The sequence below is a fragment of the Lactuca sativa genome, chromosome 8 (assembly GCF_002870075.4).
Source record: "Lactuca sativa cultivar Salinas chromosome 8, Lsat_Salinas_v11, whole genome shotgun sequence".
NCBI lineage: Eukaryota > Viridiplantae > Streptophyta > Magnoliopsida > Asterales > Asteraceae > Lactuca > Lactuca sativa.
Genome location: NC_056630.2, coordinates 158,924,256 through 158,951,896, shown reverse-complemented (window position 1 = coordinate 158,951,896; position 27,641 = coordinate 158,924,256). Strand labels below are relative to the sequence as shown.

Here is a 27,641-nt window from a genome sequence, read left to right as displayed (position 1 = left end):
TTCCATATTGGCGACCGTGTACTACTAAAGATCTCACCCTGGAAGGGCATGATACGTTTTGGAAAGAGTGGAAAGCTAAATCCTAGGTACATTGGACCCTTCGAAATCATTTCAAGAATTGGTCCAGTGGCCTAAAACTCCGACTTCCAATCAAGCTTAACAAAGTCCATCCAGTATTCCACGTATCGAACCTGAAAAAGTGTTTGTCCGATGAAACACTTGTAATTCCACTCGATGAAATCGAACTAAATTAAAATCTTAACTTTGTGGAAGAACCCGTCGAAATCATGGATAGAGAAGTTAAACGAACTAAACAGAGTCGCATTCCAATAGTTAAGGTTCGATGGAATGCTAAGAGAGGACCCGAGTTCACATGGGAACGGGAAGACCAAATGCAACAGAAGTATCCGCATCTCTTCCCCAGCCCCTAAGACCACTCTTTTGTATTAAAATTTCGAGACGAAATTCCCTCTAACGAGGGGATGATGTAACAACCCGATATTTCAACTCTTTGTAATGACCTAAAAAGTCAAGTATTGTAACCACCTTGGAGTTTATAAAATTAACTTTGATAATAAAATGCCCAAAAAGTATCTATTTAAATTCCTACTATGTTTAATATCAATAAACCAGGATCGTACGTAAAACGGATGCCCAAATCCGGCTTCGTTTATTGAAATTAAGATTTTTCCAAGTTCGGCTTAGCAGCAGACAGCTAAAAACTCGAATCGGAAATCGAGCGACTTTTGGCCGGAATGACCTAAACGAGAATCGGAGGTCTCGACAATGGTATTTCAGCGGTAAAAAGTCTGGCAAAAACCGACGTCAGATAAAGAAGTTATGAATTTTTAAAGAAATTTCTTAATCACGTCATTTTAATAAATAAATAATAAAAATAATTTCATAATTTGCAAACGGATTCTAAACAAAAGTTGTAGATCTTAGTCTCACCTACGCGTGGATATAAAGACCATCGAAAACGGAGTTCGTATGAGGAAGATATGAATTTTTGAAGTTTATTAAATAAATTATAATTATATTTAAATCAAAAATGCTAGTAATATCCGAAGAGGAGTCAGCGTCCTCATCCGAGGTACGCGCCGCGTACCCGAGGGCCTTGGCCTCGGACCGTCCACGTCGCCCCTCTACGAACCTACCGACCCGTCCCATCCGAGCTCCGGGGCAGTCGAGGACTCGCTCATGCGTGACGCACGGGTACGCGCTGCGTACGCCCGTACGCCCTGCGTACTGAGGCCTCTCAGCCCCTATAAAAGGGGTGCGAGGGTTTCCGAAAATTTGCTCATTTCTTCTCATTTCCCTTGCGTTTTGCCTCGTTTTCGGTGCCCGTTCAAACCCGAAGGCCTGGTCATTTTTACTCAAGTCCCGAGAGTCGATTTTACTCCCGAGATTCCCGTGAATCCCGAGAAAGATCCGCTTCCCGAGACGAAACTCTGCCCGGTTTTCCATCTCGCTATCTTCAAACTTCCAAGTGAGTTCATACCCCTTCAAACACACTTTAAATATATTTTAAATGCTTTTATACTCTTTTAGGCGGGGGGGGGGGGGGGGGGATACAAGTAAACATACGGTTATTATCGTGTATTTCATAATATTTCACTTGCTTATTTTTATCAAATGAATCACTTGTGATTTAGTACTGCTATGTGAAAACTCTTGTCATACTTTACATGCATTAGATTCATACAAAGTATTTAGTAATTCCAAAGTATCCTTCATTACTAAACCGTTTTATACATTCTAAAAACTTATGATTTATGCTTTGTCAAACATTGCGAAAAAGGATAAACTTTGCACACAAAACTATTACTATAATACAGACTTAGTTGAGAATCCATGAGATGCGTACATCTTCAACTACTGCCTTTTTATTAGAAGGTATCGCTACAAGTCATGTCTATAACCAGAGTCTCCCGTTCGGAGAACGTGTCAAATGTGTATAGATCTATACGGGAAGTCATGATCCCGCGCCCTGACTGTTAAGCTACAGTCCTTCCTTTGGGGTGACAGTTTGTCATAACGCTACGACGCCTGAAGAACGTCGCTACAGGCATATTATGTTTAGTATGGTTATAAAACTCATCGGATATACAATTATTATAGTACTTCTGATTGATGAACGAGTAGCTATTAAAACTATTCTTTATCTAACAAACTGAAATCTTCTGATGGGTTTATTATATAAATCTATGTTCAAAATAGCCTAAAACATGTGGATTGCTTTCAACTTTTTTTGTCTTGGACATTAAACAAACTATTACTTTAGGAAAATAAGGGATTTTCCTGTATACAAACCAAACAACTATTAGGAAAATAAGGGATTTTCTTGGTTCAACTAGCTACATTTTTCAACACAAATACTCTCATGCATTTCATACTTTTATTAGAAAATAAGGGATTTTCCTGGAAAATATACACTCATTTTTGGAATGGCATTCAAAGTTTCTAAATCACTTATGAACTCACCAACTTAATTGTTGACACTTTCTCTTTGAAATAACTTGTATTCTCAGGGAACCGTTAAGCAGGTTTGGAACTCAACTTTTGGGGATTAACGCGTCGGCGTTAATTATTTCTTTTGAAAGAGGTTTATGCATTTATCTTTTGAGTATGTAATGAATACAATGATGTAAACATTTTTAAAACCTTTATATATGTATGGTGGTGTGTACTTTCCTTTCTATGAACTATTATGATACTGAATATGACGTCCTCCGCCCCCGAACGTTTCCGCCATTCTGGTTTGGGGGTGTGACACAACTGAATTGTGTGAATATCCCAAGAAAATTCCTTCATCTGCTTTTGTTTGAAACTTCGAAAGATTATCCTTAAGATTCATTATGAAACACCTGCATCCAAAAACATGAAAAAATTTGACATTAGGTTTTCGATTATTGATTATTTCATAAGGAGTAACATCAAACCGTCTATGAATGAATGATCGATTTTGAGTAAAACAAGCAGTTGAAACAGCTTCAGCCCAAAGATATTGAGGTAAATTCGAATAAGCCAACATTGTTCTTGCAGCTTCACATAATGATCGATTTCTTCTCTCAACTACACCATTTTGTTGTGGTGTATAAGGAGATGAAAAATTATGCGAAATTCCTTTTTCCACCAGAAATGAATCAAAGACACGATTTTTGAATTCAGTTCCATGATCACTTTTAATTTTTCGAACTGACTTCTTCAATGAAACTTCCATTTTCTTGATAAAATCAATCATCATTTGTGGAACTTCAGATTTTAACCTGAGAAAATAAACCCACGTAAATCTTGAAAAATCATCTACAATTACCAAAAATGTACCTTTTCTTGTTAAGAGTAGCAACTGTTGAAGGACCACATAAATCAATATGCAAGAGTTCGAGGGGTTCAACAATCTTCGAATCTATTGTGATAGGATGACCTTGTTTGTGTTGTTTTCCTACTTCACAAGCTGCACACAAACTGTCATTATCATATTTAAGAATGGGTAAACCTCTTACCAGATCTTGTGTGACAAGTCTGTTGATGTTTCGAAAATTGAGATGTGATAATCTCCTGTGCCATAACCAGCTAACATCGGCAGCAGCCTTAGAAAGTAAACACACAGCAGGTTTTCCTACAATAGGAACAATATCCAATGTAAACATATCACCTTTTCTTTTTGACTTAAGTAAAACTTCCTTTGTCATAACATTCGAAATGACACTTCCTTCTTCATTAAAAAGAACTTGATTTCCAGTGCCCACAACAAGTTGTGAAACACTTATCAAATTGTGTTGTAAACCTTCAACAAATGCAACTCTGTTGATAGTGAAATTTCCATTCGTTATCTTTCCATAACCCTTGACTTTGCATTTGTGATTATTGCCAAACTTAACCACTCCTCCATTTTCTAGGCTTCGAAAATCACGCAAGTTTTCCTTCTTCCCAGTCATGTGACGTGAGCAACCGCTATCAATATACCACTTGTTATCATATTGCTCGTCACTAAGTACCTGCGATCATTGGAAAATTTTAGGTACCCAAGCTTTGTTGGGTCCATTCATATTAGGTTTGTGTTTCAATTGTAAAGTACAACCATTAACCCAATCATAAACTTTGGTTTTGAAACTGTCAATAAATTTAACATTTTCATTCGAAGGGTCAGATATATGAGTTTTTATTATTTTCAAATTTTCACTAATTACACCCTTCGCATCTTGAGTTTGTGATTTTTCACTTTTTGCTTTTGTGACCGACTGCCAAACTTTAAATGGTATATTTGACTCTTTGGATGATGAACTACCATTTGTTGAAGGATTAGCATACTTGTCATACGCCTCATGTATCTGTTCTTTCGAAAACTTACTTGATTGGTATATTTTTCCTTTTCCTTCCAACCAATGATCAATATTTCTTTTTGTTGTTATTCCCTTTGCATATGACACTTTGTCAGCTTGTTTCTTCAAAGGATTATAACATTTTGCTGAATTTGGAACATAATCAACTTTTGGTTTTGAAAGATATGATTCATGATAAGATGTCTTGTTTTGTAACTTTGAAGTCTATGTTTCAACCTTTTTCTGAAAAAAATTTCTTGGTATTGTTGTTTTTGTTCCATTTGAAACTTTTGATTCATTATTTGAAAACGAAGCATTTTTCTTTTCAAAAATTTGAGACTTTAATTTTTCTTTAAAAACTTTTCTTCTTTTTGAAAAATTTGTTGATATCATTTTTGATGACTCAACAGTTTGCCAAAAAATTGTTTTTCTCGCTTGACGTTTCGAAATATTATTTTCCTTTGAAAAATTTTCAACTTGAGCTTTAAATTCTTTTGAATTTAATTTTATTGCTTTGTTGATTGTTTTAACATCTGTTTTAACACCTTCGTGCTTTGTAAACACATTTTCAGTTGGGTTAACTTTCTTCTTTTCAACTTTTGACTTTTCAACCCATACCCTTTTTGGTTTTTGATGTTGAAATTTATATGAATTATTTGTAAGATTGTTTTCAACTGTACTTTGATTTGAAAAGAATCCTTCATTTGAAAGTTTGCATATTATCTTCCTCAATCATCTTTTTGAATTCAGGCTTTATATTTTCAACATTACCTGTTGTTACGAAGACTTGATTTGGGAACACTATATCATCAGTGCATTTGAAGATTGGATAAACGACAGTATTTGAAACTTGCAATTCTAAGTAATCAATCCTAGTTACTTTTGAATCCAACATTTTTCTTGTCTCTAGTAATTGATCACTTAACTTTTTCGCTTCATTGCTAGCAGACACAACGATTGAATCAAAGTAAGTAACAGTTTCATCAAAAGATACTAACTCAGAATTATATGCAGAAACTGGAATGTTAAAAGATTCAAGAATGTTACGTACCTTGGTTGTCATGGGCGACCTGTCAGTAGACTTCGAAACGAAGCATTGCCCACACACTTCGTCAGTCTGTTCATCATCTGAATCCTCTACCATCTTTGCATACATAGCTCCATGTGTTGGATTTTTCATCTCTTCATCATCTGAACCCGAAGACCATATTTGATATGTTCCATCCGATTCAGTTTCTCCATGAGCCACCAATGACAAATTCTTTGCTTTCTTCTTTACTTCCTCCAGTTTTTCAGTGTAGTATGCTTGATCCTTTGTTTTATTTTTCTTTTCTTCCTTCTTCCTCAACAAGCAATCTACTTCCAAATGATTTGCTCCATAGCAATAATGGCAATTAATCCCTGTATCACCTTTCAATATCATCTTCATTTGCTCCAACTCATTCTTCGAATCTGTCTTCATTTCTTTCTTCTTTTCATCCAGTTTGTTTTTGTTCTCAAAACTACCCTTCGAATCTGATGACTTCTTTGGATTAAAAGGTTTCTTAAAAAATTTCTTTACTCTATTGTTTGAGTAAAATGCAACAGCCTCATCATCAGAATTCATCAGAAAACCTTCTTCTTCATCAGACTTCGATTTTTCATTCTCTCTTTCTGAAACCTTCGAAACTAGTGCCAATGGTCCACCAAGACTTGCTATCGCTTCCTCAGCTATTTCATTAACTTCATTTTCATGAGATTTTAATTGATTGTACAAGTCATTCAAAGTCGAAGTATCAAAACTCTGTTGATTTTTCACCATCATACTCACACTTCTCCACTCCTTTCGAAGTCCCACTACAAATATCAAATTGTACTCCATTGGTGACCTTATTATACTATAACGGTTACAGCGATAGATTAGCTCGTTGAACCTATCATAGTATGTTTCAATAGACTCATTTTCTTTTTGTCTGAAATCTTTGAGTTCCACCAGGCATTGTTTCACAGATGTGATCTTCGTCTTTTCACTTCCTTGAAATTTGTCTTTGAGATTGTTCCAGATTTCTTTAGTTGTTGTGCATGTTCTTACATAATTGTACACAACAGGAGGCAACGCACCTCTTAATTCCCTCATGCATTTCTTCTCCAGTCGTTTTAAACGATCGGTTTGATTATCAACTTCCGAACTACTTGAAGACATTCCGATTGGCTGAACTTGTGCAGGTTGATTGATTTCTCCTGTGATGCATTTCCATAATTCTTCATCCAATCCGTTCAAGTAATCTTCCATCCTATCTGCCCACTGATCATAATATTCTAGAATAAGCATTGGAATTTTTGTGGATGATCCAAGCAAATGAGAAAATGATGTCATCGAATTCAGATTGAATGACGCCATTGTTGTACGGACAAAAACTTCAAGATGATACAAAACTTTTGAGAATTTTGAAATCAAATTGTATAATTCAAATCAGAATTACACAACAAACACTCAATTAACAAATATTTTTGCAGAATCAAATCCTAGATTGAGATCAAGAAGAATTTTTCACTTTCAAAAAGGACGGAAACTTTTTGAATCAAACACTAGATTCAAAAACCTTTTTGATTGTATGAAAATCAGATCACAAAAAAGATTCCTGCTCTGATACCAATTGATGAGATTTGTAATCGAGTTTAAGATCAATTCAAGTAAGAATTCAGAAAGAAGAAAAATGATGAACACGAGAGTAAATATAATCTTTGTTCAGCTCATATTATGCTTTTGATTTTACAGAGTACAAAGGAATAATCTGTAAAGGACTGAGTGAAAGGTTTTTCTACTCACTTAGTACAGACCCCTATTTATAGGAGAACAAAAGCATAACAAAATACTAAGGACTAGACATTAAGACTATTCATTATAATGTCTTAGTAAAAATAACATTATATCCGAAGACACTTCTTACGAAGACAAAAGATCCTTCGTAACAAACTAACTAACACTTCGACATATTACAACATTTAGACCCTAACAATAATTTTGTCACATGTCAATCTCTAATGAGTTTTGACATTTGTCATTTTTTGATATTTTTTAAATAAATAATATCCAGATGTCAATTTATGGTTTTTTTTTTAATTTTTAAAATTATAAAGCCACATAATCTTATATTTATATATGTAAAGTATCAAATGTAATAAATATTATACTAAATTGCAATTAATATGTTTATTCATTTCTTATTTCAAAATTTTATTTTAAAAAATACTTATTATTACATTTTAATATTTTATTTTCTTTAACCAACTCGTGTAATACACGGGTTTTACACCTAATATATAAATATACTTCGGTAGTGAAAACTTTTTAAAATCATTTTCTACGAAGTCCTGTACTTTTAAATTTTAATTTAAATAAAAGTGCATTGCAATTTCTTGCATTTAGGCTTTAGCTCATATTTTATGCTAAAGTTATATGAAATTCAAATTATGTAACACTTCATTGTAAGGATCAAGACTACCTGAATACATAGTACTGCACACCCCTGCCTCCCGATTGATAGAAAAAAAAAAACTAAAAACAAAAAACAAATCAAAAATACGTTGCTATTACTTATAATTAGGCCCTTGTTAGGGTAAATACAATAAATAGCAATATACATTTTTCCTTTTTGTGAAAGACATCTAGTGGCAATGTACCTTTAGCGGAGTCTTAACTTTTGGGAAAAATAATAAAGAAAATAATGTAACTTCGTATCCTAGGTTGATTTTTCATTATAGAGTTGATTTGTATGGTCTTTGTTACACAATTTTTGTTCATTTACGCAACCAATTGTTTTTATAGTAATTAAATCATATACCTTTTTATGAACCCTACCAAGCCCATGTGGTTTTTTTATAGCAACTAAAATCATTTCACCTTTTTATTACCCTTAAAAAGCCCATTTTTCTATATTACATTTACAAGAGAAAAGTTATCAATGACCATTTTAATCACCACATAACTAACAAAATAATCAAACCGATAAAAACATCAAATCATTAAATTTTTTTCGTTTCAACATCAAATCAACATCTTAACATAAGCTTTATCACCAAACATCCAACTTAATTAAAACACAATAATCCAAAACAAGTCTACAACCAAAGAACAGAATCCCAATGCCATGTGTCTCACACTTTAAGTATCCACCGGAGCTTGAGTGACACCATACTTAACCAACATCTTCCCAAGATTTTCCGGCGAACAAACCTGATACTTCACCATCCCACCATCATCCAAAAACACCTCTGCCAACTCCAACTTCTCAGCTGTGAAACTCGTACTATCCATCGTCTTACTCAACACCTTAAGCGCCAGCTGCACCGCCTCCTCCCGATTAATCTCCTCCTTATAATCCTGCTTCAACATGGACTGAGCCGCCTGATTATTGGCCCCAACCGCCTCCGCCTTCCAACCGCCATAGTTCCCGCTAGGGTCACTCATGTAAAGCTGAAACCCGTAGTTCTTATCCCACCCCGCGAACAGAAACGACACCCCGAAAGGGCGGAGGCCGCCAAATTGAGTGTAGCCTTGTTTGGTGTCGCATAGTGATTGGACGAGCTGTTTGACTGGCATTGGGGTTTGGTAGGAGAAGGTGTAGCGTTGGGCGGCAACACAGGCGGTGTTGATGAGGATGTTGGCATCCGACATGATTCCGGCGACTGCACAGGCGACGTGGTCGTCGATTTTGTACATTTTCTTGGTGGTGGTGGAGGTTTGGAGGAGTTTTGTGGTTAATTTTTTTTTCTCCCACAAGGACGACACCGTCTTTTGACAGGATTCCGATGGCGGACCCCGCGTTTCCGATGGCTTCCATCGCGTATTCCACTTGGTAGAGGCGGCCTTCCGGGGAGAAGATGGTTGTTCGGCTGTCATACCTTCGAGACATCTGTTAAGGGTAAAATAGTCATTTTAGTACATGGGTTATGTGGTAGGGACCATGGGGTTAAAAGTGAGATTAATCTTTCGGGGACCAAATCTGTAAGAACCACTATGCACAGGGACCAAAGTTGCAACTTATTTTGGTTATTGTATCATCTAAGGGGCAAAATATTTATTTTATTATGTGTTGGGGGACATTACTTATAAAAAAAATTAAACCAAAAGGAGCTTGAATGTGAGATAAATCGCTTGGGGACTAAATCTGTAAACCTAGTATGGCACAGGGACCAAAGTTGTAACTTATTTGTTTATTGTAGCATCTAAGGGGAAACATAGTTATTTTACTATGTGTGAAGGACCATCTAAGAGGGTTATAAATGGTCGGATCTAGAAGTTGGACGTGGGTCTTAACTGATTAAGACCCCAAAATGTTTCGTGTTTGAAACTGGGAGTTACGCTGGGCGTAATCCCAATACGTGCAACGTAAAGGGTCGCGCACCCCGTTTTCTGAGAAGGCACCGGGTACGCCCAGCGTACATGTTTGGTACGCGCAGCGTAACCCGGGAAGTTGACTTTTGTTGACTTTTAGGGTTTGGTCAACTTTAGGGTCTTTAAGCCATGAGAGGGGTAAAATGGTCTTTTACCCTTCTGGGAGTACTAAGAAAGGGAATAGCCTAGCCTTAAGGGATGTATTGATTTAGATTGTTTATTTCATATGATTAGGCGGAGGCTAGATCGAATTTTACAAAGTTCGAGATGTTACCGAGTTACCCAAGGTGAGTCTTCTCACTATACTTTACCTAGAGTGGTAATTAGAGTTATGTGATAGAGTATTTTGTATGCCTTTGCATGATGTGATTTCTATGTGATTTATGCCATGTATGTACCAGAGTTTTCATAGTTAGGACCGGAAGGTCCACAGAGTTAGGGCCAGAGGGCCCACAGAGTTATGGGACTGGAGGGTCCCACTGAGACACATTGACCAGAGGGTCAAACAGAGTTATAGCCTCGAGTGACTAATATATGTTATGTGTGGTATTTTGGGGAAATCACTAAGCATTTATGGTTATAGTGTTGTGTTATGTGTTTCAGGTACCAGTGAGGATCGCGGGAAGGCGCCGGCTTGATCAGTACACACACAAGCAATTTTTATATTATGATCTTGGGATGGGATGTTATGATTTGACTATGTGATACAGTGAGGTTTTATAACAATTATGAATGAAAATGTGTTTTTAAAATGTGAAAATTTAATTGAAAATTTGGGTGTTACATCATACAACATATATAGGCATCTCCCCTAGCCCTAACTAGCATGTGATTCCCATATTCATAATCAAATCATAACAGATAAAAAATGGGGTATCCTGGGGAAACTTACTTGAGCTCGGTTGATTGCATGCACCACACCCTTTCTTGTCTTAGAAAACCTTTTTCTTGAAAACATGTTCTTTTAAAAGTTTTTGAAATTTTTTTAAAACCTTACAGATCCTCAGTTTGAGTTCAGACACACCCGAAGGTATCCCGAATCCCTCACACCAAGGCTCTGATACCAACTTGTAACAACCCCAATATCAAGGGTAAAAATTTCATTTTTAATATAGCTAAAACACTAATACCATTTATTTCAAACATTTCAAATCATCATTAAGTAAAACATTTATCAAAGGTCATCCCAAAATCATTCATTGCGGAAATCATGGGTGTGTGCACTACGATCAATTGAACTCTTCATTTCCAAATCGATGATACCTGAAACCAAAACTGTAAACTGTAAGCACAAATCTTAGTGAGTCGCCCAGAGCATACCCCACACATAATCCAAATAACACATACCATATTAGCTATAAAAGCTACATATATCACATAAGTCATGCATACATAAACCTGTAAGGATGCCATAGGCTACCAAACATGTGTTGGGTTTTGAGCATTCTAACACTTCCTAAGTGTACATGCAACCCTAAATACCTTGGATCTATGTTTTCTCTATTATACATGCAAATAAGAACTTCCAAGGTATTATCCTAATCTAGCATATAAAACAATGGATATAGTAGGATAGAATACATACCTTTTTGGTGTAGTAAGTCTTCATGAAGCTTGAGTGCTTAGTGCCCCAAGTGTGACACCTCAAATGGAATCACAATCATCAAAACACTTGGAATGACTTGAGAGAATTCTACACTCATCAAAATCGGCTAGCCCTTTCTTCACTATCTCTAGTGGCCGATTTTTCCTCAATAATAAGATGCTTATATAGTTACACAATTAGGGTAAACTCTTAATTGTCATGGCTTTCCATTTCCTTGGATCCATGGGTACAAATACACCATGGAGCATCCATGGACCATCCTATGGGTTTTAGCCCAACTTGATTATCCATGGAGCATTAGCCCACTATACAAGTATGGATGATTTACACAATCAACCCATATATTTAATTAGTCTTCTTTTGATCACTTAATTAATCCTAGATTAATTCTTGATCAATACTAATTAAATAATCTTATTATTCTTATTATTAATATACTAGAACTTATAATATATTAATAACCATAAGTGTCTTATTTCTCTCATTCAAGTGCATGATGGTATGCAACCCAAATGGACCATGCCGGGTCGGGTCAAGTCTTACCAAATATAGTTATGGACTTAGACATTAATCCAACAGTCTCCCACTTGGATAAGTCTAAAACTATTATTGCGTATGACTTCAGGAACCAACCGGCAATCGTAGCTCTCAAAAGCTTCTGTCGAACTCTGACCTTGTCGATGAACTCTGACCTTTGTCAATGACTTGTCCATTAGATAAGGGATCATATATTCCTCCATTCTAGATATCATATGAACTGAGACATGGATTATAATCATTCTCTCTGTCCATTTGTTGTTTCCCGATTTCCGATTTATGACGACTGACTAATTGAACAAATCAAATCAGTCCTGGCCCGGCCGAGCACTTCCATTTGTCATCATCAAATCATCGAGGGGCCCACAGATATCGCTTTTATCCCGAAGGTAAAAGGAACGGATAAACTTCGACTCATATGGCTTGTTCTACTACTTGTTGAATCATACACAAAGGCACGTTTTATAGCACCGAGTTACCAAATGCGGTTTCGCGCAATCAATGTACTATCAACTCATAGTAACAACTCATATCTCTAGGTTTGAAGAATATAAGATATTATCGTCTCATGATCACTCGTGATAAAATCCATGAAGTGATTCCAATGAGCGCGGGTTGAATCCAATACTCAGAACTTATGAGCACTCATGATTGTTGTAGCCTTGTCCAACACCTTAGACCTCTACAACCCATCATGACAGTCTTAATTCATATCTACTTCCAACATATGACCGACTGTGGATGGTTTGAATAACTTAGTCATTCCGGAAGAATAACCTAGTTTATTCGGGAAGTCAAAACATGCAAAGTGAAACACAATAATAATTGAATCCAATATGGTATCAACTCTTTGAACATAAATAAAACACCTTTTATTTATCACCATATGATTACACATTATTCATTGTATACTGTTTCAACTATCAACTTTATTCTTGAATTTAGAACAATAGTTGTCCCATGCTCCAAGCATGTACACTATGTTTTCTAAACACTAGTCATGCCACACACCAAGTATGCATACTATGTTTGTCTATGATCTTTACTTTGTGAACTAGATCCATTGAACATAACTTCAATGATTCTCTTTTCACACTCCCAAATCCTTACTGCAAATGCAAGAACTCCAAATTCATGCCATTTACTGAAATCTGTTAGATTCTAAACTTATATGCATTGATCCTCTTGTAACGATTATGCACAAAGTCACAAAGACTTGGCAACAATCATTACAGAGTATTCCAAAGGAGATCAACGCCTTGGAAATATCCTTCTTGCATTAAGTTTCCTTAATCTTACACAGATTGAAAATTCTAACTTTGAAACATTTCCAGATTCCATTTTGACTATCACTTATGAACAAGAGTTGCCTCCTTACAGATTATGTCAATATGGTCCTTCTAGAATTATCACTATACTTCCAATTGTCCTTGAGCAACCAATCTTTGGTAAACCTTAGATTGTCCTCGACAATTGTTTAATCCTTTTAGTCATATCCAGTTCTAAACCTTTTCCCTTCTTAATGCCCCAGGCATTTGGAAAATTTTAGAACGGATGAATATAGCACATGTAATCGATCCTATATCCGAAGCATATGGGACACGATTCATGATGTCTTACATAAAGACTAAACCAGTCTTTTGCTATAATATTTCCATTTCAATTTGCCAAGTTCTCATAATTCAGATTATGAAAAGGGATGCCGTAATCATAATCGAATTTTAGAACGCAAATAATGGACCCATATACAAAATTTCCTTATGTTGAGCCATACCAACATGAAATTCATATATATCCTTGACTAAATGATTAAAACCTCACGATCTAAGCTTATAGATTTGAGATGAAGCATAATTTCCTCTCCCTTAATTATAGCAAAACAACTTTTCCCAATTGAAACCTTTTGTTTTCTATAATTAACATTGCTAACTTGCAATATTTATCATAATTATCATGCTCCCACTAACATGATGATTATTAGCATAACACTTATGCTCCCACTAGCTTTGACATGTACTCAGAAATCAGCTGGACTTCTAGAAATCAATACTTCATTGACCAAAGTTCAGATTTCTGATGCTAGATTGTTTTGATAAAGTTGTATCAAAATCATACACCTTCCCTTAGATAGCACACTTGTGAGTCTAAACAATTATGAAGAGGTATGCCGTAATCATAATGGTTAGACCTTTTTGCCACTTCTCACAAGTCCAGGTTAGTGTTCCGGTTAACCACACGCGCTCCACTAACGACTTTGAGAATGCAAATATCACAATTGCTATCTAGATAAAATCTACTTAGTGAAAGTGTTTCCTCACCATCATTTTCATGAATCGGAGAGAAACCTTATGACACTTAGATTTATATGGTGTATGAGTTCCTACCCATATGAATTTGTCAAACCATAATCACAAGACAAAGATAATGACAAATCCAAAACGATATGGATTGAACTCAATCTTAACTTCTTGCCACCTGGCAGCTCAAGGGCCTGCCATTGCTTCCAAGTTGTTATGCAACAAACTGAGAACTCTAAGAACTCATATGCAAAGCCAACTTTAACTGGAATGGGCACAGATATGTCAACACAATAGATTATAAACCTCAAATTGTGTGCTAGAGAAGAACTTTAGGTTTTATTCTTGATTAGTTCTTGAGACTTTCAAGACCTTTAAGACTCCCACTGTCCTCTTGACATATAAGACTCCCTTGTCAAACATCCAAGAGATAGTGCAGATTCTAATCAAGAAAAACACTTTACCCAATTGGCCTAAGTTGGTCTTTGTTTTATCCAAAACATCACAACTTACCAATTTCAAATGTACAAGAGTAGAAAACTTTTACTCTTACATTTGACAAGTGTTTTAAACCTTCTTTAAGACATGTCACTCAAATGACAATCTTGGAGTATGACTCTAAGACTTGTATTGGAACGAAGTATGACTCATCATTAAGATGATCACAAAACTGATACTAAGTACTCTCCCATCTTTTCAGATTTGAGAAACTTTATCCTTCTGCCTTATTTGATTCTTCTTATCGATCTTTTGTGGTGGACTTAATCAGTGCACAAGAATGTGTACTCGATCCCTAAGTCCTTTACTTGACTCACACATCCATGTGAACAAGTAATTAGTCTTAATTTTCCAAAACTTGAAAGTTCTCATTCATCATGCTATACAACTTGCATGATTCCAAGTTCCGGTCCAATTGAAACTTGGGTGATGAGAATCTTTCCTTATTTGGTAAATTTAGACATTACCACAAATGAAAGAATCAATTTCATACTTCCACTCTTGCTACTAATGGAATCTTATAAGCAACAAAAATTTCCACAGATGCCATTGTAAGGATATTTTAAAATAAATAAAATCAAAAATTTCCTTTTATTTTAAAACTTTGCGGAAAAACTATCCTTACAATCCATATGAAAACTTGTTGTTATCTATTCCTAAGCAATATCTCATAACTCCTAAGAAGTAGCTCAAGAATCCGATTTTTCAAACTATGCGATAGAAATCCATCTATGCGATCAGATTCAGCATATTCTTCCTTCAAGTTTCTTCACTTTCCTTTGATTCTTAAACCATCACCATGCGACCCGGTCACATCATGTATCAAGAATCTCAGAATAGAAACTTAATAGAGTTAGATAGTGGATTTTACCTGAAGTAGAGTCAAACTTATTGACTTTAACATCCTTAGGTAAATTTGGCAGCTTCGCAACCAATGCCCCTTCCTTTGGCAATATAAACATATGGACCCTTTGATAATGGTACACGGGACTATCACAGACTTAGCTTTTCTCTTTACCATTTGGTCAACCGAGTTGACTATGGCCGATCCCTATCCACTGGGAAGAGAATGCTTTACTGGATAACCAATGTCATCATTATCAATGTCCATAAAGTTTTAGGAAGTTGATCTTAGCAAATAGATAAGATCATTAAGGGTCTTGTCATAGTCTGTTTCATAGGTGTCCCAAAGGAACTCACTATGTGACTTCGAAAGTGATTGAACCACCAACTTTCTCAAGACTTTGACACCCAACTCTCCCGGCTTGTCAATATGTGTCTACATCTCCAAGATGTGACCACACCTAGACCTTGCCTTGCCTAATAGGGCCTGAGTGACCTTAAACTTTTCAAGAACTTGTGGGTTAGGGAGAATAATTTGAAGAGGTGAAGAAGTATGATATCCATGGGACATCATCTTCATTAGGAAACCTTGTTTCAAGAGATTTGGGAAAATCATAGGTGTCTAAACCAGACATCTTTTGGGAGATATTCAAGATAGTTGATTTAAAGTCCTTAATATGACACCCAATATGAAATATTAAGGCTAGGACCCAACAAACTATTTTATAACTTAGAAGAGGTATGCCGTAATCCAAGCTATAAAATATTTGAAGGTAGGTGAATGACGATTCACCAATTTCCACCAAGATAAACGAAATGTATTATTATGTTTTAATTGGTTTTGAAACTCCTAGATCTTTGAGATTCATTGAACTTTTCAAAGGCATGTTTCAATCTCGAGTGTGCCCTCCAAGTTTTGTGACTGGGATGCCGAGGATCACAAAACGAGGTGTGAAGTAACCATGCAAATCACTTGGTACCCTTAATAAATTACCCCTCAATCGATGTGCCGGTTAACCACACACGCTCCATCGATACTATGATAAATATTAAGTCACCCTTTACCTACCTTGTTAAGTCCAAGTTAGTGTGCCGGTTAACCACACACGCTCCACTAACGACTTAGACAAAGTGCAAAGTGTAATTTCATGGATTAGCACCTTATTCACATTTTTCCTAAGTAACTAAGATTGGGTATTATTAAGAGTTTAGTTACTTAGTATTATCATTAATACTTTTAATGAAGGAGAATTATAGTCTTGTCAAACCCGTTCGGCTAACGACCTTCCACCGGTCAAGCAAGCGGTGGGTGAGAGTGGACACCCATTAAGTTGCTATTTTATAGGCAACAACCTTATACCCACCTTATAGACCGGCTTCGTGAATGAGGCGTACTAGCGGTAAGACTGACTTTACTCTTATACATATATATATATATATATATATATATATATATATATATATATATATATATATATATATATATATATATATATATATTATTAACTTATAATATTATAAAGTATAAGGGTTGAATTTTAACTTTTAAAATTCTAAGGGCTAACTTGGAATTAAAGTATTCATTAGAGAAAACTTTACAAATTCCAAAACTTGAGGGCAAGTTTTGAAACTATTCAAAACTAATTAATTCCATAACTTATGTGTTTAAAGTAGTTTTAATCCAAAAACTCTTCAAGTTCCATAACTTGAGGACAAGTTATGGAAGACTTTAAACTAATAAAAGAATTAACTTTTCTTTATTTTATAACTTATGGAATTAATTAAGGTTACACCTTTTTTTATTTTATTTTTATTTTATTAAATGAAGAGACTCTTGGTCCTCCATAACTTGAGGACAAGTTATGGAGTCATAAAACCATTTAATTAGAACTAGACTCTTCATTTTGTAACCTTTGCCAATTTTTATGAGTTTTATGATTCTTAAATGTGACTTTTCATATAACTTGAGGACAAGTTACAAAAACACATTTTAGAATCAATTCTTAGATTAATTTGGATTAAAACCAACTATCACATAATTTTCATCATTAATCCAAATTCACTCATAAAACAAGATAACACAAAAAACTTTTGGTGATCCATAACTTATTCTTAAGTTATGTAATCCTTTAAAACATTAACACCAAATTTTGTAACTCCAAAAAAACTTTGAATCAATTTTTTTTTTAAAAACCTTTTCATATCCATAACTTATGGAGGTTTCAAAAAAAATAAAACTCTTTAGATCAAACTTTTAAAACTAATAAAATAATCATATTATTTTATCTTTTATTAAATTTGACCTAATTCAACTCATAAAGCAAATTATTCAAATTTTACAAATAATTAGTTTTTCACAAGAACAAGTAATTATCTTAAAATTTGACAAACTTCATGTTTTTTTTTCCAACTTTGAAAATAAAATATTTGCATCAATATAACAGAAAACAACCCGTGGCTCTGATACCACTGTTGGGTTTTGAGCATTCTAACACTTCCTAAGTGTACATGCAACCCTAAATACCTTGGATCTATGTTTTCTCTATTATACATGCAAATAAGAACTTCCAAGGTATTATCCTAATCTAGCATATAAAACAATGGATATAGTAGGATAGAATACATACCTTTTTGGTGTAGTAAGTCTTCATGAAGCTTGAGTGCTTAGTGCCCCAAGTGTGACACCTCAAATGGAATCACAATCATCAAAACACTTGGAATGACTTGAGAGAATTCTACACTCATCAAAATCGGCTAGCCCTTTCTTCACTATCTCTAGTGGCCGATTTTTCCTCAATAATAAGATGCTTATATAGTTACACAATTAGGGTAAACTCTTAATTGTCATGGCTTTCCATTTCCTTGGATCCATGGGTACAAATACACCATGGAGCATCCATGGACCATCCTATGGGTTTTAGCCCAACTTGATTATCCATGGAGCATTAGCCCACTATACAAGTATGGATGATTTACACAATCAACCCATATATTTAATTAGTCTTCTTTTGATCACTTAATTAATCCTAGATTAATTCTTGATCAATACTAATTAAATAATCTTATTATTCTTATTATTAATATACTAGAACTTATAATATATTAATAACCATAAGTGTCTTATTTCTCTCATTCAAGTGCATGATGGTATGCAACCCAAATGGACCATGCCGGGTCGGGTCAAGTCTTACCAAATATAGTTATGGACTTAGACATTAATCCAACAACATGGTCTTTACCTAGGAATGCCATGGGCTACCCCACATGGTCTTACATCCAATGTTATGGGTTACCCCACATGGTCTTTACCTAGGAATGCCATGGCCTAACCCACATGGTCTTACATCGACGGGCTACCCCACATGGTCTTACATCCAATGCCATGGGCTACCCCACATGGTCTTACATCCAATGCGATGGGCTCCCCCCTGGGATCTTCCATGTAAGTATCACAAAGACAACGAGCATAACACATATCATATAATCACTAGCATACCACTTAGCATAAAGCTAACTATCCTACCACATATCTTTACTATAGCTAGTGTACCATATAACATAAAATGGGTCGGCTTTGGTGACTTAGACCCATTGGTATGGTGAAAAGACTCCCCTCACACTGCAGAAGCTTACTGCATGAATTCCTTTGCTGCTGCCCTACCAGTTTCCCGAGCAGCCACTTCAATCAATATGCCCAAATTAGCAATTGGCCCCATACCATAATCCTTAATCCACAAAACTTCCGAAGGCCATAACTTCTTCGTTATAAGCTCGATTCCGACGATCCTTATATCCACGGAAAGGTGAAGAGAAGCCCTACACTTCTAGCAACTAAAACCTTTCTTAAGAACTTCTGAACAAAAATCCATTTTCCACAAAAGCCCGAACTGCCACTTTACCGAAATACCCATAGGCTCGAAAACACGAACCGAACACCCGAATCACTTCTAATACATCACCCGCATGCAAAAGGGCCTAGATCTTACCTTCCCAAGAGCCATAATCCTTATAGTGACCGACCTTCGAGCCACCGCCTCAGACTAGGAGTCAATTCGGAACAGAGCGTTACAGGGATTCCTCAAGGCAACACATCGTGTTTTAGCATAAACACGCATGTTTTTCTTCAATTTTATTTTCTTTCTTCAAAATCCAAAATCCAAGCTTCCAATTGCCAAATCTGCTTCCTTTTCCTTCCGAGCATGTCTTTGATGCTGAAATGAAATTTTAAACTAATTAAGTACCTTTTGTTCAATATTTGAGACAAAATAACATAAAGTATTAAGATTATGCATGAATTTGTAACTAAATATGCCCATATCAGCCATGTGGGTTATCCTCATTAGACATAAAAGTGATGGTAGTAAATGACTTGTTTTCTTTCACAAAATGGTGAAAGTTCAATTTGGAAAGCGCATTAAAATAATTAGAAGCGATAAATGGTAGAGAGTTCACTTTTAATCATATGCTTCAATTTTTATAGTGAACAAGGAATCTTGTTAGAAACCACATGTCCCCCATACACTGCAGCAAAACGGTGTGATTGAAAGAAAGCATAGACATGTACTTGAGACCGCTCGTGCTATCCGCTTTGAAGCTAATCTTCCAAAAAGATTTTGGGGAGAATGCATCTTAACAGCGGCTTACATAATCATTAGACTTCCATCCAAAGTTATCAAAAACAAGACCCCTTACAAAATTGTTTGGGGTCAAAAGCCCCAATACGGCCATATAAGAATTTTTGGTTGCTTAGCATATTTCAGAAATTCTGATACAAAGGGGGAAAAGGTTGAAGAAAAAGGAAAGGTCGGGGTATTCTTAAGTTACCAACAAGGTACCAAATAATACAAAATCTATGATGTTGAGTCAAAGAAGATTGTCATTAGCAGGGTTATTTTGTTTCATGAAAGCATCTTTCCAATCAAGAATGATAAATTTGAACATTGTGTTGAAGAAGAAGAACCGATAAAATATCCTTGTGAAACATGTTATGAGGAACACCATGCTGACCAAACCTTGGATTCCATTCCTGTGATTGGATCAGCCCCTAATGATTATTCGTATAATGACTACAACGACTCCACTGATCTTCAAGATTAGCACAACAATGAAGATGTCCTATTAAATGATCCCAATAATCGTGAAACAAGCCCATGTGTTGACTCAACAGAACTCACGCATCAAAACCAACAACACGATGAAACAGAAAGACAGGAATCGACGAGAATCACTAGAACAAGCAAGCCATCGATTCAAAATGGGTTTATAAAATTAAATATAAACCAAATTGGGAGATAGAATGGTACAAGGCTAGGCTAATAGCAAAGGGGTTCACACAAATGGAGGGGGGTAAATTATCATGACACTTTTGCACCAGTTGCAAAGCTTGTTACCATGCTTGTAACAGCCCGGAATTCCAAATATCGATATAATTATGATTTTGGGGGTGTTTTAAGAGGGGACTTGGCGAGTTGGAGCCTAGACTCGCCGAGTAGGATCGCAGACCGGGTCGCGGGTTCGCGACTGGACTCGACGAGTCCAGATATGGACTCGGCGAGTCTGCGCTGTCTAGCGAAAACCCTAACCGTTCAGGTTTGGGTCGTATATAACGCATTATATGCCGTCATTGTTCGTCTTTTAGTCGATTGAGAAGAACCCTAAGCGGCTGTGGGCATCTAGAGCAAGATTGAAGGCCATTGGTGACTTGAAGAGATTGTGGTGCAAGGAGGAGAAGAGTCTTGACTAAAGGAACTGCAAGGGATTCGAGTTCTGAGGTTTGGGGACACAGAGAGTGCGTTATTCAGGTAACATTTCGAATCATTTCTGTTATATTGATGTGTGCATGGATCTAGGGTTTATGGAACCCATTTGGTGATTAGATGGATTATTACCTTGTTACCCGAACGAATATAACCCTGTATTAGGACCTTTAGAGGTCCAGAAGGTCCCATGCTTATGTATTTCGGAACCATAACTATCCCAGGATGCAGTTAGAGCGGTTGCATGGCAAGGACTCGCCGAGTCGATGAACAGACTCGGCGAGTAGCTTGAAGATTTACTGGGACTCGTCGAGTTGTTCTTCAGACTCGGCGAGTTGAGTCGGGGTGGCCCCGCGATTCTTCCAGGAGGAACTCGTCGAGTAAAAAGGGGATACTCGACGTGTAGAAAGGGTGTCTTAAGGAATCGGTGAGTTAAGGGCGAGTGGACTCAGAGTCGTTGAACTCGGCGAGTCTTGGGGTGACTCGGCGAGTTAGATCGCAGGTTGAGTGAAGTTCTGAATATGGGGACTCGGCGAGTCATAGGTTGACTCGGCGAGTAGGGTCAGTCAGGGGTTGACCTTGACCTTGTCTTTGACCAAGGATTGACCAGTGGTTCCAGGGGTATTTTGGTAATTGTTGTTTATTGTTGAGTTCAAGGCATTGGTGGCTGTCCAGAGGTGGAGATCGTATCAGTGATCGGAGCAACTTGAGCTATTTGTTCAGTCGGCAGTTTCGAGGTGAGTTATCCTCACTATATCGCTAGGGTTTATGGCACCAAGGCCGACCCTTTTATCAGATGGAAATCTGGGTAGTTGTCAATACATGTTATGGGCCGGAAGGCATTACTATGTGGACCGGAAGGTCATGGCCTGGAAAGGCATATGTATGCATTTAGTATGTTGACTGGTTCGTAGGGTAATGTTATGATAGTGACCGGCTAGACCGGTATCTTGTTAGAGTAATGCTATGATATGTGATCTGTTGATCGATTGTTGTCTATGAACTGCTATATGATTGCTTGTTATGTTATATGTGCATTTTATGCTTATGGGCCGGAAGGCGATTATGTTGTGTGATGGACCGGAAGGTCGGCGTGGGTAGGACCGGAAGGTTTACCCAGCAGGGACAGAAGTCCCCTGAGACATAGGGACCGGAAGGTCAAGGCCTGGAAAGGCGTATATGTGGTTGGTATTCTGGGGGTATCTCACTAAGCTTTCGGGCTTACAGTTGTGGTTTTATGTTTCAGGTTCTAAAGACTCTGTGGCAAGGCAAAGGCGTGATCGTACCGTTCCTCGCATTGGTGTTTTATGATATGAACCTGGGAAATTACTCTGTTAAATAATGTATTGAAAACCTTTTTGTAACAACGTTAATAAAATGGGTGATTTTGAAAAGTTTTAATTGTTTTGAAATTTTGGATGTTACAAGTTGGTATCAGAGCCTTGGTTTGAGTGAATTGGGGAAACATTCGTGTGACTCCAGTCTCAAATCGAGGAGGATTTTAAAAAGAGAAAATTTAAAATGAGAAATTAAAACGGTTTTCAAATTTGGTAAAAGGAGGACGCGGAGGTACGATCAGCCGGAGCCAATAAGTAACCCCAAGATACCATACATGATATTTGTTTATTTGAGCTTGATAGCACAGCATGCTAGAGTTAGGCTAGGGATCTTCAGGAATTCATGATAATGTTGCCTGATATGTGATGCCTGTAGCCTAGGGTCCCCTATGGGATGTTCTCAGTGTTCCTCTAGTGGTGAGGGTTGATAGTTGTTATGCATGTTCCCTAGGGTACCGTGGTAGTACTTCATACAAATATGGGTAGGTGTGGAAGGTAGTATGGGCCCGTACTACTGAAAGCACAGGACCCATACGCGTATCAGGGAAACCATGGTCTCTAGGGTAGGGTTGCGAGAGTTGGATCCCAGGATTTTGGGAAGTGTCTGAGATTGGTAGGGTGTCTTCATTATGGAGATCTCGAGGCATGATGATAGTGGATCCGGATCAGGATCGGGAGCTGGAGAGCGAGTTCCGGGTGGATCGGTGCCGTCGAAGGTTATCAATCGGACGAGCACGAGCGAGCGGGATGCGAGGATTCGTGAGATCCTGTGTGATGGGGTTGCTGCATTGTTACGGGCTAAGTTGCCGGAATTGTTTGGGTCGATCAGGACCGCCATGGTTGAGTAGTTTGATGAGCGATATGCGGCTCTCGCAGAGACGGCTGCCGCGGCGGTTACAGCGGCTGTAGCAGCGGCAAAGGGAAGACCTAGTCGGGGTTTCAGTATCGGGACTTCTATTATACGAAGCCTCCCACATTCGATAAGGTTCACGACCCGATTGTTGCTATGAGATGGTTATCAGACGTGGAGGGGTATTTCTCCACGAGTTTATGCCCTGCTGATCAGAGGGTGAGGTGTGCTCTGAAGCTGTTGAGGCTATGAGCGAAGGATTGGTGGAGATTGACTACGGGGTCATTCTCCGATGCGCAGAGGGCTGCGGTTTCATGGGATCAATTCAGAGAGATGTCAGTACTCGTCATGTTCCGCGGGATGAGAGAGAGAGATTGGCTCGGGAGTTCCTTGAGCCGAAGCAGGATTCGGAGTCGGTGACTGAGATTCCCAGGATGTTATTGAGAGGGCGATGTTTTTCCCTGAGTTGCTTCGGAGCAGGCTCAAATGTTCCGCTGTCTGAGTATACTCAAGGGGGATATCAGACAGTTCGTGTCTGCACAGGGGTGCGAGACCTTGTTGGTGTTGCAGGAGGCCGCCATGCGGCGTGAGTTAGAGGTTGAGTTGCAGTTGCGTGAGCTGAGGCAGGCTCCGATGCAGTCGCAGCCAGCGCCGAAACGGTCCAGTACCGTTGATGTTAGAGTGGGGGATCGGAGCGGCCACACTTGTGGGAAGTGTGGGAGGGGTCACACCGGAGTTGCTGGTCCGGTGGTGCATACCGCAAGTGCGGAAAGGAGAGGCACGGTGCACGGGATTGTCGGCAGTCAGTGCCAATTCGGGATTTGAGGATTTGTTATCAGTGTCGGCAGGTTGGACATTTGAGGGTCAACTGTCCACAGCTTTCTGCAGGACCGGTGCAGGCTCTAGCACCGGCCACCTTGAGGAGTTCAGGAGGAGGACAGGATGGAGCGGAGCCCCAAGGGCTCAGGGTCATGCTTATCGGCTTGCGGCAGAGGGAGACGGAGCAGTGTCGGAGGCAGCTGCGGGTATAATGCCTTCTTGATGTCTTGATTATCTTGCGTTGGTTGTGGCGTATTGTTTGTGCTGGTATCTTGTGTGGATTTCGATGCGGTATTCATTGTTTCGCGGGTTTGGTATGGTTATAGTTTGGTGTTTTGGTGCCGGTAGCCTTGTGCGGTTTTCGATGCAGCATTCATCCTTTGGCAGGTTGTGGGTTGGTTACGGGTTATTGTTGGGAATTCCGTTGATTATCGTTCGTGAGGGTTGTCAGTGGAGATGCGGCACTGGGTTGAATGTCGGGTAGCATCTGCAGTCGTAGAGTGGATAATTGAAAGACCGGATTCTTTTGAGTGGATTGATCAGGGAGGAGATGTGTTTTGCTGAGGGTTGCTTATGCTTGTGGGAAGCAGTCAGTGGGTAAATGTTCTCCTTGTGAAGGATTGTTCTGAAAGATCGTTAAGGACGATCGGTGGCAGTTAGTCAGTGCTTTAGTGGGGGAGAATTGGAGAATTCTCCGGGAGATCGATGAGTATGTGAGGGTGCTTAGCTGTTGGGATTCAGCAGTGTTTGTCAGCGCGGAGTATAGGCCGACGAGAGCGAGTGTCGGGTATGCGGGGCGGGATACAGACCTAGGGCATTTGATTGTGGAGGCCTGAAAGAAGGCCGGGATCAAGCTTGAGTAAGTAACCGGGGTTATGCGATCAGAGTATTGGTATGTTTGAGGTACGTGATGGGTTGTACTGCATTAATCCTACGGGATTATGTTGTGCATGTTTCTAGAACTGGAACCGGAAGGTTCCCAGAGTTAGAACCTGAGGGTTCGCAGAGTTTGGGTGTACGAACCCACAGAGATATAGCCTCGAGTGGCTAGTATGTGTTATGAGAGTCGGTCCAGTCATGCTGGAGACTCTGTTGGTATTGTTGGATCAGTTTGAGATTGCGGATCGTGTATGTTGCAGTGTGACTGCATTGGAAGGTCTGGCCCCGGGTTAGTGATCTTGTTTAGCTGAGGCAGTGATTTTGATGAGTGGAGAGAGTGCATGGGATTGAGAGCCCCTGCAATGAGAACCAGAGTATGTGAATAGCGGTTACGCAAAAAGGGTGGTGTCGCTTGGGGCAAGCACCGTAGCACCGGTTGGAGTGGCATTATGGCCAAGAGGGTCCCTTGGAAGGAAAAGAGAAAGGTGTGTAACTCCGAAGGGGAGTGCAAGTTCACAAGAATGAAAGCTGCAGAGCAGAGTTATGGTTAGAGTATTTCGAGTATGCCTTCGAGCATCGTGTTCGCGGCAGCGAAGTAGGAACCCATCCGGTTTGGGATGTCTGTTGAGGCTCAGAAGGGATATAGGGGGAGAGAGAATCTTAAATTCTCAGTGTGATTCTGATCAGAGTGTAGGGTGGATGTAGTGGTTCATCTTGGGAGATGTTCGAGGATATCATCAGTGTATCGGGTCTTTCAACCTGCGGTGTTGGGACTAGTTCAGTATGTGTATGTGATGGCAAGAGGAGAACTTGTGAGAGTTGCTCTGAGAGTGAGAATGGATCTCTTAGTCGGTCCGGAATGGACAAAGTGGACTTTAGATCGGAGATCCGGTGGTTCATGGTTTCCTAACCCTTATGGGTCGAGTGATCGTTGAGATTTAGAGCAGAGTTGCATCTTGGGTAATTTTCGGTTACAGAGAGTGATGTGCAGTGCAGAGATCGTGCTTCAGTCGACAGAGCAGATTCGACAGAGCCGACAGGGAAAGTTATGCAGACAGACGCCGGTCCGAGCTTGAGTTTCAGGTCGGCAACCTCGTACTCTTGAAGGCCTCTCCTTGGAAAGGAGTGATTCGCTTCAGGAAGAGAGGCAAGTTGGGGCCCCGGTACATTGGGCCATTTCGGGTGATTGCAAGGATAGGCCGGGTAGCCTATCGATTGGAGTTGCCAGCGGAGTTGGGACAGATCCACGACACCTTTCATGTGTCGCAATTGAGGAAGTGCATAGCCGATGAGTCAGCAGTGGTTCCATTGGAGGATATTCAGGTGGATGCGAGCCTGAATTATGCTGAGAGACCAGTGTCCATCAGGGATCGGAAGATCAAGGTTTTGAGGAACAAGGAGGTACCCCTAGTATTGGTTCAGTGGCAACATCGGAAGGGATTGGAAATGACTTGGGAGCCGGAACGTGAGATGCGGGAGCAGCATCTGGAACTATTTTCAGAGTGAGACTTCGAGGGCGAAGTCTAGTTCTAGTGGGGGAGAGTTGTAACAGCCCGGAATTCCAAATATCGATATAATTATGATTTTGGGGGTGTTTTAAGAGGGGACTCGGCGAGTTGGAGCCTAGACTCGCCGAGTAGGATCGCAGACCGGGTCGCGGGTTCGCGACTGGACTCGACGAGTCCAGATATGGACTCGGCGAGTCTGCGCTGTCTAGCGAAAACCCTATCCGTTCAGGTTTGGGTCGTATATAACGCATTATATGCCGTCATTGTTCGTCTTTTAGTCGATTGAGAAGAACCCTAAGCGGCTGTGGGCATCTAGAGCAAGATTGAAGGCCATTGGTGACTTGAAGAGATTGTGGTGCAAGGAGGAGAAGAGTCTTGACTAAAGGAACTGCAAGGGATTCGAGTTCTGAGGTTTGGGGACACAGAGAGTGCGTTATTCAGGTAACATTTCGAATCATTTATGTTATATTGATGTGTGCATGGATCTAGGGTTTATGGAACCCATTTGGTGATTAGATAGATTATTACCTTGTTACCCGAACGAATATAACCCTGTATTAGGACCTTTAGAGGTCCAGAAGGTCCCATGCTTGTGTATTTCGGAACCATAACTATCCCAGGATGCAGTTAGAGCGGTTACATGGCATGGACTCGCCAAGTCGATGAACAGACTCGGCGAGTAGCTTGAAGATTTACTGGGACTCGTCGAGTTGTTCTTCAGACTCGGCGAGTTGAGTCGGGGTGGCCCCGCGATTCTTCCAGGAGGAACTCGTCGAGTAAAAAGGGGATACTCGACGTGTAGAAAGGGTGTCTTAAGGAATCGGTGAGTTAAGGGCGAGTGGACTCGGAGTCGTTGAACTCGGCGAGTCTTGGGGTGACTCGGCGAGTTAGATCGCGGGTTGAGTGAAGTTCTGAATATGGGGACTCGGCGAGTCATAGGGTTGACTCGGCGAGTAGGGTCAGTCAGGGGTTGACCTTGACCTTGTCTTTGACCAAGGATTGACCAGTG

General features: G+C 39.0%; 1 pseudogene; it reads right to left on the bottom strand.

Moving 5' to 3' along the window:
* Nucleotides 1-8,463: 8,463 nt before the first annotated feature.
* On the bottom strand, nt 8,464-9,384 carry LOC111884065 (proteasome subunit alpha type-4-like; annotated as a pseudogene).
* Nucleotides 9,385-27,641: the final 18,257 nt, after the last annotated feature.